Consider the following 17,423-nt stretch of genomic DNA (forward strand, 5'->3'; position numbering starts at 1 on the left):
CAGGTCACTGAAAGGGGCAACACAGGTAGTCAGGAAGGCATATGGCATGCTTGCCTTCAATGGCCGAGGCATTCAGTATAAATATTGGCAAGTCATGTTGCAGCTGTATAGAACCTTAGTTAGGCCACACTTGGAGTATAGTGTTCAATTCTGGTCGCCACACTACCAGAAGGAAGTGGTTCTTCCAGCTCCGCTCCTCCCTCTCTGAGGATCACCGGGAAGATCTCCCACTTTAAGGGGCATCTTGACATATACATGAATAGGATGGGATTAGAGGGATAGGGACCCCGGAAGTGCAGAAGATTTTTGTTTAGACGGGCAGCATGTTCGGCACAGGCTTGGAGGGCCGAAGGGCCTGTTCCTGTGCTGTACTTTTCTTTGTTCTTTGTTCTTGTCAACGTGAGAATGACCCGTTTAGTCCTACTCTCTGTTTCCTACCTGTTGGCCAATCCTCAATCCAGGACAGTATGTTGCCTCCTGTCCCATGTGTTGTTACTTTGCTAATTAACCTCCTGTGGGGAACTTTATCAAAAAGTCGGTCTTGCCTTTCTGTACCATTCTGTTGGGCATGCAGTAGTTTCTCTGACACTATGACAGTTTGGCTTCACGCATTAAATATAAATCCCACTGTTACTCCTTACTGAACATGCAATACACAAACAGGAACCTGCTCCCTGGCTTTGTCCGTCCCTGAAATTCCCACCAGCGGCAAGAAAGGATAACATTAGACCAAAAACCAGGAAAAGCAAATCATTCTCTGTATTGCCAGCTGCGAAACTGTGGGTGGTACTCCTGCCTTTGAGCTTCAGGTCCTGCTCCAGAGAATCAAATACAAACTCCAGGCTGCCGCTCCCAGCTGTAGTGGTGAGGGAATGCTGCATTGCTAGAGGTTTCTGTCTTTCAAATAAGATGTTAAATTGATGGCCTGTCTGCCCACTCACGGATGGGTGTACAAGATTACATTGCAGGCTGAAGAATAGCGAAGGAGTTCTTTCTGGAGTCATTTTTCTTTTCTATTATAAATTTAGATTTTATTTTATTTCCAATTAAGGGGCAATTTAGCATGGCCAATTCCCCTATCTGGCACATCCTTTTGGGTTGTGGGGGTGAGACCCACGCAGACACTGGGAGAATAAGCACCTGGAGTCAATTTTTAATAATTATTTCATGGGATGTGGGCATTGCTGGAAATATGGGCGGCAAGGTAGCTCAGTGGCGAGCACTGTTGCTCCACAGTGCCAGGTTCGATTCCCGGCTTGGGTCACTGTCTGTGCGGAGTCTGCACGTTCTCCCCGTGTCTGTGTGGGTTTCCTCCGGGCGCTCCGGTTTCCTCCCACAAGTCCCGAAAGACGTGCTGTTAGGTGAATTGGACATTCTGAAATCTCCCTGTGTACCCGAACAGGCGCCGGTATATGGCGACTAGGGGATTTTCACAGTAACCTTGTTGCAGTGTTAATGTGAGCCTGCCTACTTCTGACAATAATAAAGACGATTATTATTATTTGTGACCCGTCCCCAATTGCCCTCGAGAAAGTAATAATGAGCCACCTTCTTGAAGTCCATGTGGTGCATTCGGCGAAGTTAGGGCCATTATTAACCTTCTGGTCAACATTATTAAAACAGATTGTAGGGTCATTTTTCTAAATGATCTTCTGTGTGCCAATTGGCAGTCGTGTTATTGATTACAACAATGACTTATTTTTCTGTGATAAGCCTCACGAGTGCCATGGGCGCTCACTAATAAATCTCCCTGTGGAGCTTGTCGAGTATGGGTTTCCTTGGTAGTAGGTGGAGGCCCGCCCAGCTGGGACCTGTTAACTGAGCCCTTTGAATGCCGGCCCTAACCTGGACTGGCACTGTTGGTCATCCCAGGTTGGGACCCTATCCCTGTAGCCCCACTAGCAGCTTTACTTTTGTATTGAAAATAAACAACGCTGGCCTTCCTGCTCGCGTCTCCTGGATTATCACAGCTTCAAAAATATTTCATTACTTGGGAGGTACCTTGGGTCAGTTTGTCGTGCCAGGCGCTATAGAAATGCTAACTTTCATTCACTTGGGTCCCTGCACTGGATTTCTATGCACAGAGTCCAGCTGGAACATGCACATTGGGTGACAGTGCAATCAGTGTCTTAGCAACAGCCATTGCCTAACCCATGATGAATTGACTCTCGGACACGATACTGGAAGTACCCAGCACCTGGATAATCATTCTCCGTCATGACTGAATGCGTTCCACTTTATCTATCTCAAAATGTTAAGGTGCTACTAACTGATAACGCGCCGCAACCTTCATTTGTACACAGGGTTTGATAGCCTCTTGTATCATCCTGAGGAATAAATACTGATGTTCCATCTCATTAATATTGCCTCGTGTTCAATCTTGTGATTTGATCACAGGAGCTCACTCTCCGTTGGCACCCGACATGACACCGGGGGAAGAAATACTCCCCTCCCTCTGCACCCTTGATAAAATCAGGTGGACTGCGTTTCGAGCTAGCCCTCAACCTTTGGGACGTGACGACATTGATAAACTGTTCAAGCTTCGCCCTCACAACCTTTAGCTATCTTCCTTCGTCAGAAAAGCGCGGCTGCCTTGGAACTGATTCCAGCCAATCCACGCGTTGCTCGGTGAGACTGGATGATAATGAATGCCAGTGATGTCACATCCAGCCACTCAATAAGCAGCCAACTGATGCGATATAAATCCAAGGATCTGACAGCAAACCCAGCAGTTTCACACTGAACAGGTCCAAAGGGTTTAACACAAAATTAATCCAAGAACTTCATACTAATTAAATCCAAGGCTTTTACATTATGTACATCTGGAAGCTTTACACTATTTAAACCCAAGGCTTTTATATGTAAGGTTTTACATCAGAAGAACTCACAGTGTACAAAATTAAGAGTTCTATTTAAATCCAAAGGCTTGGGCAATCATCTGCAGCTGGAGCGTCAGGAGGTTAAGGTGAAGGTGCAAATAACATTTTGGTATATTTCCTCTGCATACTCAAATCCACATTGAGGCTAGTTAGCAAACTGGTTTCTCAGGAATTCTCTCCAGTACTGTTCAAGGTGGAATGGAATCAGAGATGTTCTGCTCACAGTTTAACTGTTCGTTTTCTTCACTCCATCTGTGTCTCACATTTCAACCAATGTCTTCATTTGTGGTGACAGCAACTGTACTTCGAAGTAATTTGTTGCCGATGAAACATTTGAGAACATTTTCAGAGATAGCTGCGTAGACTGATGGAATTGGTCCAGAAGGAGGCCTTTCAGCCCATCGAGTCCATGCCCGCTCTCTGTAGAGCAATCCAGTCAGCTCCATTTTCCCGCTCTCTCCTCGTAGCCCCCCCCCCCCCCCACAAGTTTATTTCCCTCAAATACCCATCCGATTTCCTTTTCAAATCGTTCACCGTCTCTGCTTCCATCACTGATGTCGGGGGTCGGTTGGCTCAGTTAGCTGAACAGCTGGGTTGTGATGCGGAGCGACGGCAATGGCGCGGGTTCAATTCCTGTGCTGGCTGAGGTTATCCATGAGGGCCCCCCCCCCGTCTCGATGGTGAACTTGCCCCTCGTCTGAGGTGTGGTGACCCTCAGGTTAAATCGCCACCAGTCAGCGCTCTCTCTCTAAAAGGGGAGAGCAGCCGATGGTCCTCGGGAGCTGTGGTGATTTTCATTTCAGGTATCGAGTTCCCACAGGCTGTGTAAAGAAGGTTTTCCTCACATCCCCGAGGATAAAATGCTGTAAATTCCTCTCTTAACCATTGCAGCTGGAAAAAGAAAGAAAAGGTTGTTATGGAGAGAAAAAAAAGAGAACGGACGTTCATTTCTTTTTTAATATAAATTTAGAGTACCCAATTCATTTTTTTCATTAAGGGGCAATTTAGCGTGGCCAATCCACCTACCCTGCACATTTTTGGGTTGTGGGGGAGAATGTGCAAACTCCACATGGACAGTGACCCAGAGCTGGGTTTGAACCTGGGACCTCGGCGCCATGAGGTGGCAGTGCTACTAACCACTGCGCCACCGTGCTGCCCCTCCGTTCAATTCTGTAGCACCTTTCACAACCTCAGAAGCCCCAAAGAAGGTGATGAAGTACTTTTGGACCGTTGTGATGTAGGGAATGCATCAGCCAATTTGTGCACAGAAAGCTCCCACAACTGCAATCACAATGACCGGAACTTTTTTTTAGTGATGTAACGACCACCTTTATAATTGTCACAATTAGGCTTACATTAACACTGCAATGAAGTTACTGTGAAAATCCCCTCGTCACCACACTCCGGCTCCTGTTCGGGGACACGGAGGGAGAATTCAGAATGTCCAATTCACCTAACAGCACGTCTTTCGGGACTTGTGGGAGGAAACCGGAGCACCCGGAGGAAACCCACGCAGACACTGGGAGAACATGCAGACTCCGCACAAACAGTGACCCAAACCGGGAATCGAACCTGGGACCCTGGCACTGTGAAGCAACAGTGCTAACCACCGTGATGGATAAATATTGACCAGGAGATTATGGAAATAGTGCCGTGTGACCCGCCTAAGAGGGCAGACATTTGGGTGGGATTCTCTGACCCCCCCCCGCCGGGTCAGCGTGAATCCCGCCCCGCCGCTCCGACGCCGGCTGACGTATTCTCCGGCGCCAGTTTTCAGACGGGGGCGCGGTTCACACCATGCCGGTCGGGGGCCATTGGCAGCGGCCGCCCCGGCAATTCTCTGGGCCCTGATGGGCCAAGCGGCCATCGGTTTCTGGCGTGAAATGGACATGGTCCCACATGGCAGTACCTGGCTGGCACGGTCCTTTGGGGGTGGGGGGGGGGGGCGCAGGGGACCCGGCCCAGGGGGGGGGGGCACAGTGGCCTGGCCCACGATCAGGGCCCACAGATCTGTGGGCGGGCCTGTGCCGTGGGGGCACTGCTTCCTTCCATGTCGGCCTTTGTAGGGCTCCACCATGGCCGGCGTAGAGAAGACACCCCCCTGCGCATGCGCCAGAATATGCCGGCGGTTCTGCGCATGTGCTAACTCGTGCCGGCCCTTCGGTGCTGGTTGGAGCGGCGCCAGTCCCTCCTCTGGAAAAATAGGTCTGTCAGAAGAGTTCTGATGAAAAGTCATTCAACTTGGAACATTTAAAAAAATATATTTATTAAGAAATTTTCATAATAATCAAAATAACCCGAAACAATGAGACAGAAATCTCACGGTGCCAAGACCCATGTTCGATCCTGGCCCCGGGTCACTGTCCGTGTGGAGTTTGCACATTCTCCCCGTGTCTGTGTGGGTTTCACGCCCACATCCCAAAGATGTGCAGGGTAGGTGGATTGGCCTCGCTAAATTGCCCTTGATTGGAAAATATAATTTGGTAAACTAAATTTAATAAAAATAAAATAAATTTAACGAAACAATCAATCATAAAAATACGATAGCAGAGAAAATACATTCAATAAAAGCCCAAAACACAGACAACACCTCACAGTACAGAAGGAGGCCATTTGGCCCATCGAGTCTGCACCGGCCCTTGGAAAGAGCACCCCACTCTAGCCCATCCCCGTAACCCAGTAACCCCACCGAACCTTTTGGACTGCAGGGTAATTTATCATGACCAATCCATCTAACCCACACATCTTTGCTTTGTGGGAGGGAACCGGAAACCCGGAAGAAACCCACACAGACACGGGGAGAACGTGCAGACTCCACACAGACAGTCACCTGAGGCCAGAATTGAACCCGGGACCCTGGAGCTGTGAGGCAGCAGTGCTAACCACTCTGCCACCTAATTAACTTAAATACGGAAACTAACCTAAACCCCCTGACAGCTGACGGTGACTAATTCCTCAAAAAACGAATTGCCACCTTAGACAGGATCCCTCCACCCGCCCCCTGATGGTGAACCTGACTTTCACCAAATGCAGCAATGACATTAGGTCACCCAGCCAAGCAGAGGCACGTGGCAGAGTGCGAGACCTCCACATAAGCCATATTCACCTCTGAGGTATCAACAAGGCAAAGGCGAGGCTATCCGTCTTCACCCCAGACTGAGCCACCAGCCAATCCGACATCCCGATTATGGCCACCAGTGGACACAGATCCAAATGGACGCGGAATATCTCCAACGTGGTGTTAAAGAAAGAGGCCGAGAAGCCTATCAACTTGAGACAGGACCAGAACAGATGTAAATGATTAGCCGGCCCACGAGAACAGCGCTCACACTTATCCTCCAGCCCAGGGAAGAACACACTCGTCCTAACTCTGGTCAGGTGCATCCTGTGCAAAACCTTCAACTGAATCAGGCTCAGCCGAGCACATGAAGATGTGGAGTTGACCCTGTGAAGGGCCTCACTCCACACATACCAGTAAGAATGGGACCCAATTCACCCTCCCATTTCTCCCCCCTGCACAACTGAAAGGATATGAATGAAATAGACCCCCCCCCCCCCCCCCCCCCCGGTCAGGCCTAGCCTGAGACAGAATCATTTTCCTCAGGGAAGAAGGTGGCACCAAAGGAAAGAAAGGAAAAGTTTTATCTGAAAAATAGGGTACTTGGAAATACCTAAAAAGACTGGAATTGGACATTGGAATTCCTCAGCCAACTCTCCTCCTTGAACAGGTCCCCCAAACCCTCCGGACCCGTCACCTCCCAAGATTTAAATGCCGAGTCCAAACCAGAAGTTAGGAAAAGATGATTATTACCTATGGGGCTAGCGAAGACAGGGAAAGGAGCACGGAATGCTGTCTAAACTGACAAATATAAATTTCTTTACCCGCCAGTCTGGCCTCAATAAAAGTCGAGATGGATTTGCAGGTACAGCATTAGTTATTTTATTTGATTTGCAAGTCTGATTCATTTCACACAGGCACAGGACACAGAACTAGTCTCCTATACCCCTGGAAAATGAATGAAGAAGGAGACAAAGGGATTTCTGCAAATACATTCAAATGGCATCAAGTTTCACATACACGATTCCCATAGGTCATCCTATACCCCTCCTGACCTGGCCATACATCCTGATTGGCTCACTTCTCATCCCTTCCTCTGGCTCCCTATTACCCAGCATCCTTTTCTCCTCCTTAACTGGACACCCCTGCCCCTTGCTTTGCCATGCATTCTAAAATCCTTTTGTCTGTGAACTAACAGAATCAGACCGGCCTATGTTTACATTACAGTAACTAATAACTCTAAAGTAACTATTTTATATCACATTCGTCAAAACCATTTCCACATTCTCAGGAAGGAGACCAGCACTGGATTTGAGGAAAATCTAATGGGGGGGGGGGGGCAACGGTGCAGTAATTATTGCATGAAGACTAAGGAGCGCACTTCCATTTGTCCCCCTAGGGATCCAGGATCGCTAAGCCATAACAATATTTTCGGAATATTAATTACAAAACAAAAAATCGGGAAGGGCCAGATCTCACGATTGTCTGTCCTTGTGGAGCAGCACGCCACGCATCCTGGGGGTCCTATCCCCCCCCTCAAATAAAAGAAGATATCAATTTGTGGACCTTAATAAAAAAAAAAAAGATTTGAAGAGAAAACCCCCTGATAGCGAAAGCTTGCCTTGGCGAGACGAAAAGGTAACATCCCCAGGTGGGCTCTACTCCACGGGTGGATGGGGGTTGACTGGGAAGCATTCATTCACCCTTGCTTAAGTTTAACTTGTAGCCAGAGAAGGAGCCAAAAATGCGAAGCAACTTCATTATGTCCGTAATATAGAATAGTAAATTTTCCGGGTAACGGGACACCTGATGCTCCACCCCTCCCCGATTAATTGGCGACGCGGTAGCACAGTGGCTAGCACGGCTGCCTCGCAGTGCCAGCGACCGGGGTTTGACTCCGATCTTGGGTGACTGTCTGCGTGACGTTTGCACATTCTTCCAGTGTCTGAGTGCGTTTCCCCGCAGTCCAAAGATGTGCAGGTTAGGTGGATTGGCTATACTAAATTCCCCCTAGGTGGGCGAATGGGGATAGGGTGGGGGATTGGGCCTAGGTAGGGAGCTCTTTCAGAGAGTTGGTATGTGCTTGATGGATTCTATGATTCTAATGCCACTCCACTTAACATGGTACCTCAGCACAATAGCTCTATTGCCATAGCAACAGGAGTGGGGACGGTGGACTGTCCCTATTCAAAGGAAACTAATCAGAGTTCACGGCTTTCGTACGAACACTGGCAATAGACGGATCCAAGAAATAATTTGTGGCCAAATACAAACCTCCCAAGAAACGCAAATATATAGTCCCACTCCACTCTATCAAATGTCTTTTCAGCATACAATCACCTCCGGTGCGGACACCGACGAGGGGGAAAGGACAACATTTAACAGTCGACGGTATATTGGCCGACAATTGTCGACCTTCACGAAGTCTGTTAGATCCTCCGAGATTACATTTGGGAGGCAAGGCTCCAGGCAAAAGGCCAGTACCTTAGCGAGTAGCTAGACGTCGGCATTGAACAGTGAAATAAGATGGTCCAAACCACACTCTGTCGGGTCTTTGTCCCTCTTAAGAAGCAGGGAAATAGAGGCTTGAGTGAGGGTCGGGAGCAACAATCCCTGGGATAGGGAATTATTGAACACGTCCAGAATTAAAGACACAAGCTGCCCCGAGAACGACTTGTAGAATTCAGTCGGAATGCCATCTGGACCAGGGGTTTTGCCAGATTGCATCAACCCAAAACATTTTAAACTCTCGTTGGGGTGTAACGGGGATTCCAACTCACTGCTCCCATCCGCCTCAACTGTTGGGATCATCAAGAAAGTCGGGACATGACCGACTCATCCGCAGGAGGCTCCGATCTATAGAGATTGCAATAGAACCTGTCTCCCATCCATTGACTCCATCTACACCTCCCTCTGCCTGGGGAAAGCGGGCAGCATAATCAAAGACCCCCTCCCACCCGGTTTATACACTCTTCCAACTTCTTCCATCGAATAGGAGATACAAAAGTCTGAGAACACACACACTCAGAAACAGCTGTTACCAGACTCCTAAATGACCCTCTTATTAACTGACCTCATTAACACTACACCCCTGTATGCTACACCCGATGCCGGTGTTTATGTAGTTACATTGTATACCTCGTGTTGCCCTATTCTGTATCTTCTTTTATTTCCTTTTCTTTTCATGTACTTAATGATCTGTTGAGCTGCTCGCAGAAAAATACTTTTCACTGTACCTCGGTACACGTGACAATAAACAAAATGCAATCCAAGATTCAAAAGCCATATTAACCTGAGGAAGGTGGAAACCAGGTTACCGTGTGAATTGCGTGTATCTGTGTGGTCTCCCAGGAGGCTGCCTACCACTTCATCTGGTGAGCCAAAAGATGACTGGCCTTCGCCATCGGAGGTCCATGCAACTTGGAACATTAACTCTATTCTTTCTCTCCCCAGGCACTGACTGACCTGTTGAATATTGGCAACTTTGTTCTTACTTTGGATTTCCAATATCCACAGAATTTTTCTATCCGTAAAGTGTTTTTGAACGTAGATAAAAAAGCAGACAATATACTGTATTCCTGTTGATTGTCTTATTTCCTATTTATTTTATTTTGCCATTATCATTTTTGGTCTATGGAGCTTTAATGGACATTTACCTTTAAGTCGAGGGGAGGACGGAAGGAAATCAAAAGTTTCAAACTGTGCTGATATGACCCCCTGAGCTGGGGTGCAGTCAATTCCAGCCCTCCATCGACCCAGAGACGCAACACAATTGAATTTACCAATAATTCCTTGAAAAATACTATTTAAATCTACCATGCGGTTTAAGTATAGTCTCGTATACACTTTGAACTCAGTAGAAATTTAAGTTACACTTATCGGGTGCAAAATTAAATCTTTTATTGTGTCTATTGATTATAATTGAGAGTTTGAAATCTTCTTGTGGTTACAAATCAAATGTTCTCAGTAAGCCCCTGCCAGCAGAAGACTTTATGAGATATAATCGTCTTAGTAGTTTACAAACAGATTTAACTTTCAAAATACAGTAATGGTTTCTTGCTCAAAGCAAAACAGCTTGCGCAGACTTTAAGAGTTAGAGTGGAAATATGAAAATACGAAATAAGGATTGCGAGTAGTTAGGTAAATGGTATAGAGTGGTCCTGGATGAAAAATGGCTGCCCGGACCTCTATTTTTAAGGAAAATTTTATCAGTTTGACTCCATCTGCCCCTACCCCTGTAATGTGCTGATTGGCTTGGATGAGTGTCAAATGCATTTGGTTGGATGGTTAGTTGTCAATCATTAATATGCAACATCGCTATGGATATGTTGCATTTTTAGATGTTTGTTGTGTATTGGAATGTGATCCACACTTTTAATCAGCTCTGGTTTTTCTGCTGACTGCTATACTATTCATATTCTGAACTATAGTGGATTCATGTTGCCATGGTGCTTATTTTGACCTTGATCAGATTGTGGTACTGTTTAATACTTTTAATGAAACTAATTTGAACTTCTGCAATTCTGTTCATTAGAACAATGGACAGTTTATAATGTCAATTTAACTTTTCAGTAGAAATGTTGCTTTTGTTTCTAGCTAGCCTGTGGATGTTTCAAATTCTGTGCTTCTGTTACTGCAAGCTGTGTGTTTTGGTAATCTAAGGTTACGCTTGAAGTCTTATGATGAAATCCATTTTAAAATGGATTTCAAACTGGGCTTTAGTATTTACATCAAAATGGCTAAAACAATGAGCCTTTTACCTATCAGAAATAGCTGGTTCCCTTCAAATACCCAATGTCTTTGGTCTTTGGCTGCCCAATAGTTACAGTCACCAGGTTTGTAAGTTTAAGCACAAATACTTTTTATATATAACAAGAACTATAATGAGATATGCAGCAAATACAACTGGTTAACTATTATCTAATCCCCCACTTTCAATTGCCCCCACCCTCTACACACACACACACACACACACACAAGACAGACGAACACAGAGGGGAAGGGAGGGTGCAGAAAAATAAGTAAAAGGAAAAAGAGTCTTTGTTCCAGATGGTTGTTTTAAGCAGATCGTCCTTCACACTGAGCTTTCAGATCCGGGTCTCTGTTTGCAACCTGTGATGGTTTCACTGTAGATTCATTCATTCAGCTTCTCTGTAGGTTCAGAAATACATCAACTCACAGCCTTTCTGGAGAAAGAGAGAGAGGGAGTTACAGGCTTGGAGGGCTGAAGGGCCTGTTCCTGTGCTGTATTGTTCTTTGCTTTTAGAAGGAGCAGGTCCTTGTCCCTATGTGTCCAGGTCTCAACTCTGCTTTCCTTGGCCTCTGAAAATCATTCCACTCGGGTAGGATCCAATTACCACCTGTTGCCGGGCAGAGTACAGCCTTTTGGCCAATTCATTGGCCACCAGTCAACCAATCGAACCGAGTCCCACCCCAGCTCTCGGGAGCCACAAATTCTGGGTTCTGCTGTCCAAAGCTGGCAGCACCACATGCTGTGCCGCAACTTCTTGTATCCCTAATTCTCTCTGCTGCTTGACTTAAAGGTACACGTCCATTAAGCATCCATGGATCAAAAATGCTAACGGCAAAAATAAAGAAAGGGCAACAAGGGGATCAACAGGGTGCTGTGAAATTTTAGCTTTTGAACAGAGGAACTCAGACTTTCAGACACCCAAGAGATCGGATGGCATTGGTTTAATTCGTTGGCTGGTGGCCATTGAATTGGCCAAGGATTGTTTTCTGCCTGGCAACAGACAGTAATGGGTCCTGCCAGGTGGGGGTTTTCAGAGAACCCAGCAGGGAAAGCTCCTGGTTGCAGAGAGGAGAGGTTGCGTTTGTTTTTCTCTCTCTTTTTCTCCCAGATGTTTCTTGCCTTCTGTTTCTGAGTCGACAGAGAAGTCTCGAGACCATGATGAATCTACACTGAAAATCATTACAGGCTGAAAGCAAAGTCCAACTAGAGGCCTAGGCTGGTTTAGCACATGGCTAAAGAGCTGGCTTTGAAAGCAAACCAAGGCAGGCCAGCAGTACGGTTCAATTCCCGTACCAGCCTCCCCGAACAGGCGCCGGAATGTGGTGACTAGGGGCTTTTCACAGTAACTTCATTGAAGCCTACTTGTGACAATAAGCGATTTTCATTTCATTTTTCATCGAACTGGAAGATGTCAACCTGAAACAGAGACTTTTATTCTTTTACTTTTAGTATTATTTTTACACCGCTCTTTCCCCTCTGTGTTTATCTCCCTTGTGTGTGTGTGTGTGTAGAGAGACGGGACGAGTTAACGAAGGGGTTAGAAATTAGATAACAGTTAATGAGTTGTATTGGCTGCATATTTAATTACAGTTATTGTTATTAATATAAGTTAATTGTGTTTAAATTTACAAACCTGGTGACTGTAATTGTTGGGCAGCTAAGGGCCAAAGACTTTGGGCATTAAAATAATTATTAGTTAATTTTAATTGTTTTGTGACTCCGGGTCACGTGGGGCTGGAATTGACCAAGCGCAACCCCAGGGTGTCTTAAAATACACACAGCAAGCTCCCACAAACAATGTTGATTGAGGAACAAATATCGGCCAGGATAGGGAAGAGAAATCCCCTATCTTTTTTCAGATAGTGTAATGGAATCTTTTAGGTCCCACTTGTGAGGTCAGATAAAGCCCCTGTTGTGTATGTGAAAGAAAACTTATTCAAAAGTACAGCACTCCCTCAGCACTGTACTGGAGTGTCAGCCATGTCCCTAGAATGAGACTTGAACTCAATGTGCTATCCTTTGAGCCTCAGTTCAGGATATGAGGGCAGAGACTGAGCTGACTGTTGGCTAAGTGTACAAGGAGTCAACGCAAAAGCAAAATACTTTGAATGCTGGAAGCCTGAAATAACAACAGTAAACATTCTAGGAATATTCAGTTGGCCCACAGAAACAGAGTCAACTATTCAGGTGAATGATCTTTTATCACCCAGAGGACCAACTATTGTCAATCAAACAACCACCGTCAAAGATCAAGCAGTGGTGATCTCAGGATAGCAAGAATGCAATTCAGTTCCAGCCTCAGGTCACTGCCTGTGTGGAGTCTGTACGTTCTCCGTGTCTGGGATTCCTCTGGTTTCCTCCCACAGTCCAAAGATGCGCACCCTTCAACAGCCTGCCTACCTCCCCCCCCATACTCTCCCTCACCCCCCATACTCTCCCTCACCCCCCATACCCTCCCTCACCTCCCCCTACCCCCCACCCCCTCCCTCACCTCCCCTCCCCCCCTTTACCCCACCCCCATACCCTCCCTCACCCCCCCATTCCCTCACACCCCACCCCCTCCCCTCCCTCACCCCCATCCCCTCCCTCACCCCCATCCCCTCCCTCCCCCACCCCTCCCTCACCCCCATCCCCTCCCTCACCCCCATACCCTCCCGCACCCCCATCCCCTCCCTCACCCCCCCATACTCTCCCTCACCTCCTCCTTTACCCCACCCCCCCTCCCAACTCTCTCCCTCACCCCTCCCAACTCTCTCCATCACCCCCACTCTCTCCCTCCCTCAGGATCCCTCACAGGATCAACCTGGAAGATCAGAAAAATCCTCCAGCTCAATTTAAACCAAACTGTGTGACAGGAGGAGTTGGTGCTCCTCCCGGGCTGCGGGCGGCGCTGTGACGGGCAGACTGCGCGATGCTGTGTGATGGGAAGAGCATGTGGTCCTCCCGGGCTGCTGGTGGCGCTGTGACGGGCAGACTGAGCGGTGCTCCTCCTGGGCTGCGGGTGGCGCTGTGACGGGCAGACTGCGCCGTGCTGTGAGATGGGTGCCTGTGCTCCTCCCGGGCTGCTGGCGGCGCTGTGACAGGCAGACTGCGCGGTGCTCCTTCTGGACTGCGGATGGCGCTGTTACGGGCAGACTGCGCGGTGCTCCTCCCCGGCCGCGGGTGGCACTGTGACGGGCATACTGGGAGCGGATGCGTCTCCTGGGCAGCGGGCGGCGCTGCGACGGGCAGACTGCGCGTGTTGCATGATGGGTGGAGCTGGTGCTCCTCCTGGGCTGCAGGCGTCGCTGTGGCGGGCAGACTGCGCGGTGCTGTGTGATGGGTGGAGCTGGTGCTGCTATCGGGCTGCGGGTGGTGCTGTGACGGGCAGACTGCGCGTTGTTTCTCCCGTGCTGCGGGCGGCGCTGTGTGATGGGTGGAGCCAGTGCGCCTCCTGGGCTGCGGGCGGCGCTGTGACTGGCAGACTGCACGGTGCTGTGTGATGGGCGGAGCCGGTGCTGCTCCTGGGCTTCAGGTGGCGTTGTGACGGGCAGACTGCGCGTTGTACCTCCTGAGCTGCGGGTGGCGCTGTGACGGGCAGACTGCGCGTTTTTCCTCCCGTGGTGCGGGCGGCGCTGTGTGATTGGTGGAGCCAGTGCTCCTCCTGGCCTGCGGACGGCGCTGTGATGGGAGGGCTGCGCAGGCGCACTGCCCTCAGCCGGGTCTGTTTACATTCGAGGTCGCTGCGGGCACCGCCTCCTGAGGGCAGGTCGCTGGTTGAAGTATAAATAATAACAACAGGGACTCCGCAATATCGGGGTCCATGCATCGAATCCGAGCTTCAGCGGGGGACAGAGATGGACACGAGCGAACTCTTCACCAGTTGCAGGAGGGGGGGAACTTTACAGAGTGCGGTGAGTGAGGCCCAGGGGAGATAGTGAGGCAGATTGAGGGGATGGGGAGTGAGGGTGAGGGGATGAGGTGGGGGGATGAGGTGAGGGGATGAGGTGGGAGGGTGAGGGGATGGGGAGGGAGAATGGGAGGGGGTGGGAGGGTGAGGGGATGAGGTGGGAGGGTGAGGGGATGAGGAGGGAGGGTGAAGGGATGGGGAGGGAGAATGGGAGGGTGAGGGGATGGGGAGGGAGGGTGAGGGGATGGGGAGGGAGGGTGAGGGGATGGGGAGGGAGAATGGGAGGGGGGATGAGGAGGGAGGGTGAGGGGATGGGGAGGGAGAATGGGAGGGGGGATGAGGAGGGAGGGTGAGGGGATGGGGAGGGAGAATGGGAGGGGGGATGAGGTGGGAGGGTGAGGGGATGAGGTGGGAGGGTGAGGGGATGGGGAGGGAGAATGGGAGGGGGTGGGAGGGTGAGGGGATGAGGTGGGAGGCTGAGGGGATGAGGTGGGAGGGTGAGGGGATGAGGTGGGAGGGTGAGGGGATGAGGTGGGAGGGTGAGGGGATGAGGTGGGAGGGTGAGGGGATGAGGAGGGAGGGTGAAGGGATGGGGAGGGAGGGTGAGGGGATGGGGAGGGAGAATGGGAGGGAGGGTGAGGGGATGGGGAGGGAGAATGGGAGGGGGGATGAGGAGGGAGGGTGAGGGAATGAGGTGGGAGGGTGAGGGGATGAGGTGGGAGGGTGAGGGGATGGGGAGGGAGTATGGGAGGGGGTGGGAGGGTGAGGGGATGAGGTGGGAGGGTGAGGGGATGAGGTGGGAGGGTGAGGGGATGAGGTGGGAGGGTGAGGGGATGAGGTGGGAGGGTGAGGGGATGAGGTGGGAGGGTAGGGTGGGAGGGTGAGGGGATGAGGTGGGAGGGTGGGAGGGTGAGGGGATGAGGTGGGAGGGTGAGGGGATGGGGAGGGAGAATGGGAGGGGGTGGGAGGGTGAGGGGATGAGGTGGGAGGGTGAGGGGATGAGGTGGGAGGGTGAGGGGATGAGGTGGGAAGGTGAGGGGATGAGGTGGGAGGGTGAGGGGATGAGGTGGGAGGGTGAGGGGATGAGGTGGGAGGGTGAGGGGATGAGGTGGGAGGGTGAGGGGATGAGGTGGGAGGGTGAGGGGATGAGGTGAGGGGATGAGGTGAGGGGATGAGGTGAGGGGATGAGGTGAGGGGATGAGGTGAGGGGATGAGGTGAGGGGATGAGGTGAGGGGATGAGGTGAGGGGATGAGGTGAGGGGATGAGGTGAGGGGATGAGGTGAGGGGATGAGGTGAGGGGATGAGGTGAGGGGATGAGGTGAGGGGATGAGGTGAGGGGATGAGGTGAGGGGATGAGGTGAGGGGATGAGGTGAGGGGATGAGGTGAGGGGATGAGGTGAGGGGATGAGGTGAGGGGATGAGGTGAGGGGATGAGGTGAGGGGATGAGGTGAGGGGATGAGGTGAGGGGATGAGGTGAGGGGATGAGGTGAGGGGATGAGGTGAGGGGATGAGGTGAGGGGATGAGGTGAGGGGATGAGGTGGGAGGGTGAGGGGATGAGGTGGGAGGGTGAGGGGATGAGGTGGGAGGGTGAGGGGATGAGGTGGGAGGGTGAGGGGATGAGGTGGGAGGGTGAGGGGATGAGGTGGGAGGGTGAGGGGATGAGGTGGGAGGGTGAGGGGATGAGGTGGGAGGGTGAGGGGATGAGGTGGGAGGGTGAGGGGATGAGGTGGGAGGGTGAGGGGATGAGGTGGGAGGGTGAGGGGATGAGGTGGGAGGGTGAGGGGATGAGGTGGGAGGGTGAGGGGATGAGGTGGGAGGGTGAGGGGATGAGGTGGGAGGGTGAGGGATGAGGTGGGAGGGTGAGGGGTGAGGTGGGAGGGTGAGGGGATGAGGTGGGAGGGTGAGGGGATGAGGAGGGAGGGTGAGGGGATGAGGTGGGAGGGTGAGGGGATGAGGTGGGAGGTGAGGGGATGAGGTGGGGTGGAGGGTGAGGGGATGAGGTGGGAGGGTGAGGGGATGAGGTGGGAGGGTGAGGGGATGAGGTGGGAGGGGTGAGGGGATGAGGTGGTGAGGGGATGGGTGGGAGGGTGGGGGATGAGGAGGGAGGGTGAGGGGATGAGGAGGGAGGGTGAGGGGATGGAGGAGGTGAGGGGGAGGGGAGGGATGAGGGGAGGGTGAGGGGATGAAGAGGGAGGGGTGAGGGAGGGTGAGGGGGATGGGGAGGGAGGGTGAGGGGATGGGGAGGGAGGGTGAGGGGATGGGGAGGGAGGGTGAGGGGATGGGGAGGGAGAATGGGAGGGAGGGTGAGGGGATGGAGAATGGGAGGGAGTGTGAGGGGGGATGAGGAGGGAGGGGGATGGGGAGGGAGGGGATGGGGATGGAGACTGGGAGGGAGGGTGAGGGGGGATGAGGGGTGAGGGGATGAAGAGGGAGGGGGATGGGGAGGGAGAATGGGAGGGAGGGTGAGGGGATGGGGAGGGAGAATGGGAGGGGAGGGTGAGTGGATGGGGAGTATGGGAAACTCCAAAGTCAGGAGTTCAGATCTTAATATGTTGGATGTAAAACACTTCTCTGTCTCTAAAATTCTCGTGGATTTCAGTGTTCTCAGTCGACCACTGCTGACTAAGAACAGTTGTCGTTTCTACTGTTGGTGCCACATGGAATGCTACGATGTAGGTTTTCTCAGCTTTGACAAAGAACCATCCAGACTTGAATGTTAGCTCCCTTCTCCCTCCATCAGACATGCTGCGATTGTCCAGTATTTTCTGTTTTCGTTTCAGAATTTTCTGTTTTTATCGCGGATTCCAGCATCCGCAGTAACTTGCTTTTATTTTGTTTTCT

General features: G+C 50.8%; 1 protein-coding gene across 1 annotated transcript in view; it reads left to right on the plus strand.

Moving 5' to 3' along the window:
• Positions 1–14,110: 14,110 nt before the first annotated feature.
• abtb1 (ankyrin repeat and BTB (POZ) domain containing 1) overlaps positions 14,111–17,423 on the plus strand; it is an 88,359-nt gene continuing 85,046 nt past the window's right edge. The window contains exon 1 of the mRNA XM_072473045.1: positions 14,111–14,583. The gene's annotated coding sequence lies outside the window, so the exon portion shown is untranslated. The remainder of the gene's footprint in view (positions 14,584–17,423) is intronic.

The sequence above is a fragment of the Scyliorhinus torazame genome, chromosome 13 (genome assembly GCF_047496885.1).
Source record: "Scyliorhinus torazame isolate Kashiwa2021f chromosome 13, sScyTor2.1, whole genome shotgun sequence".
Classification (NCBI taxonomy): Eukaryota; Metazoa; Chordata; class Chondrichthyes; order Carcharhiniformes; family Scyliorhinidae; genus Scyliorhinus; species Scyliorhinus torazame.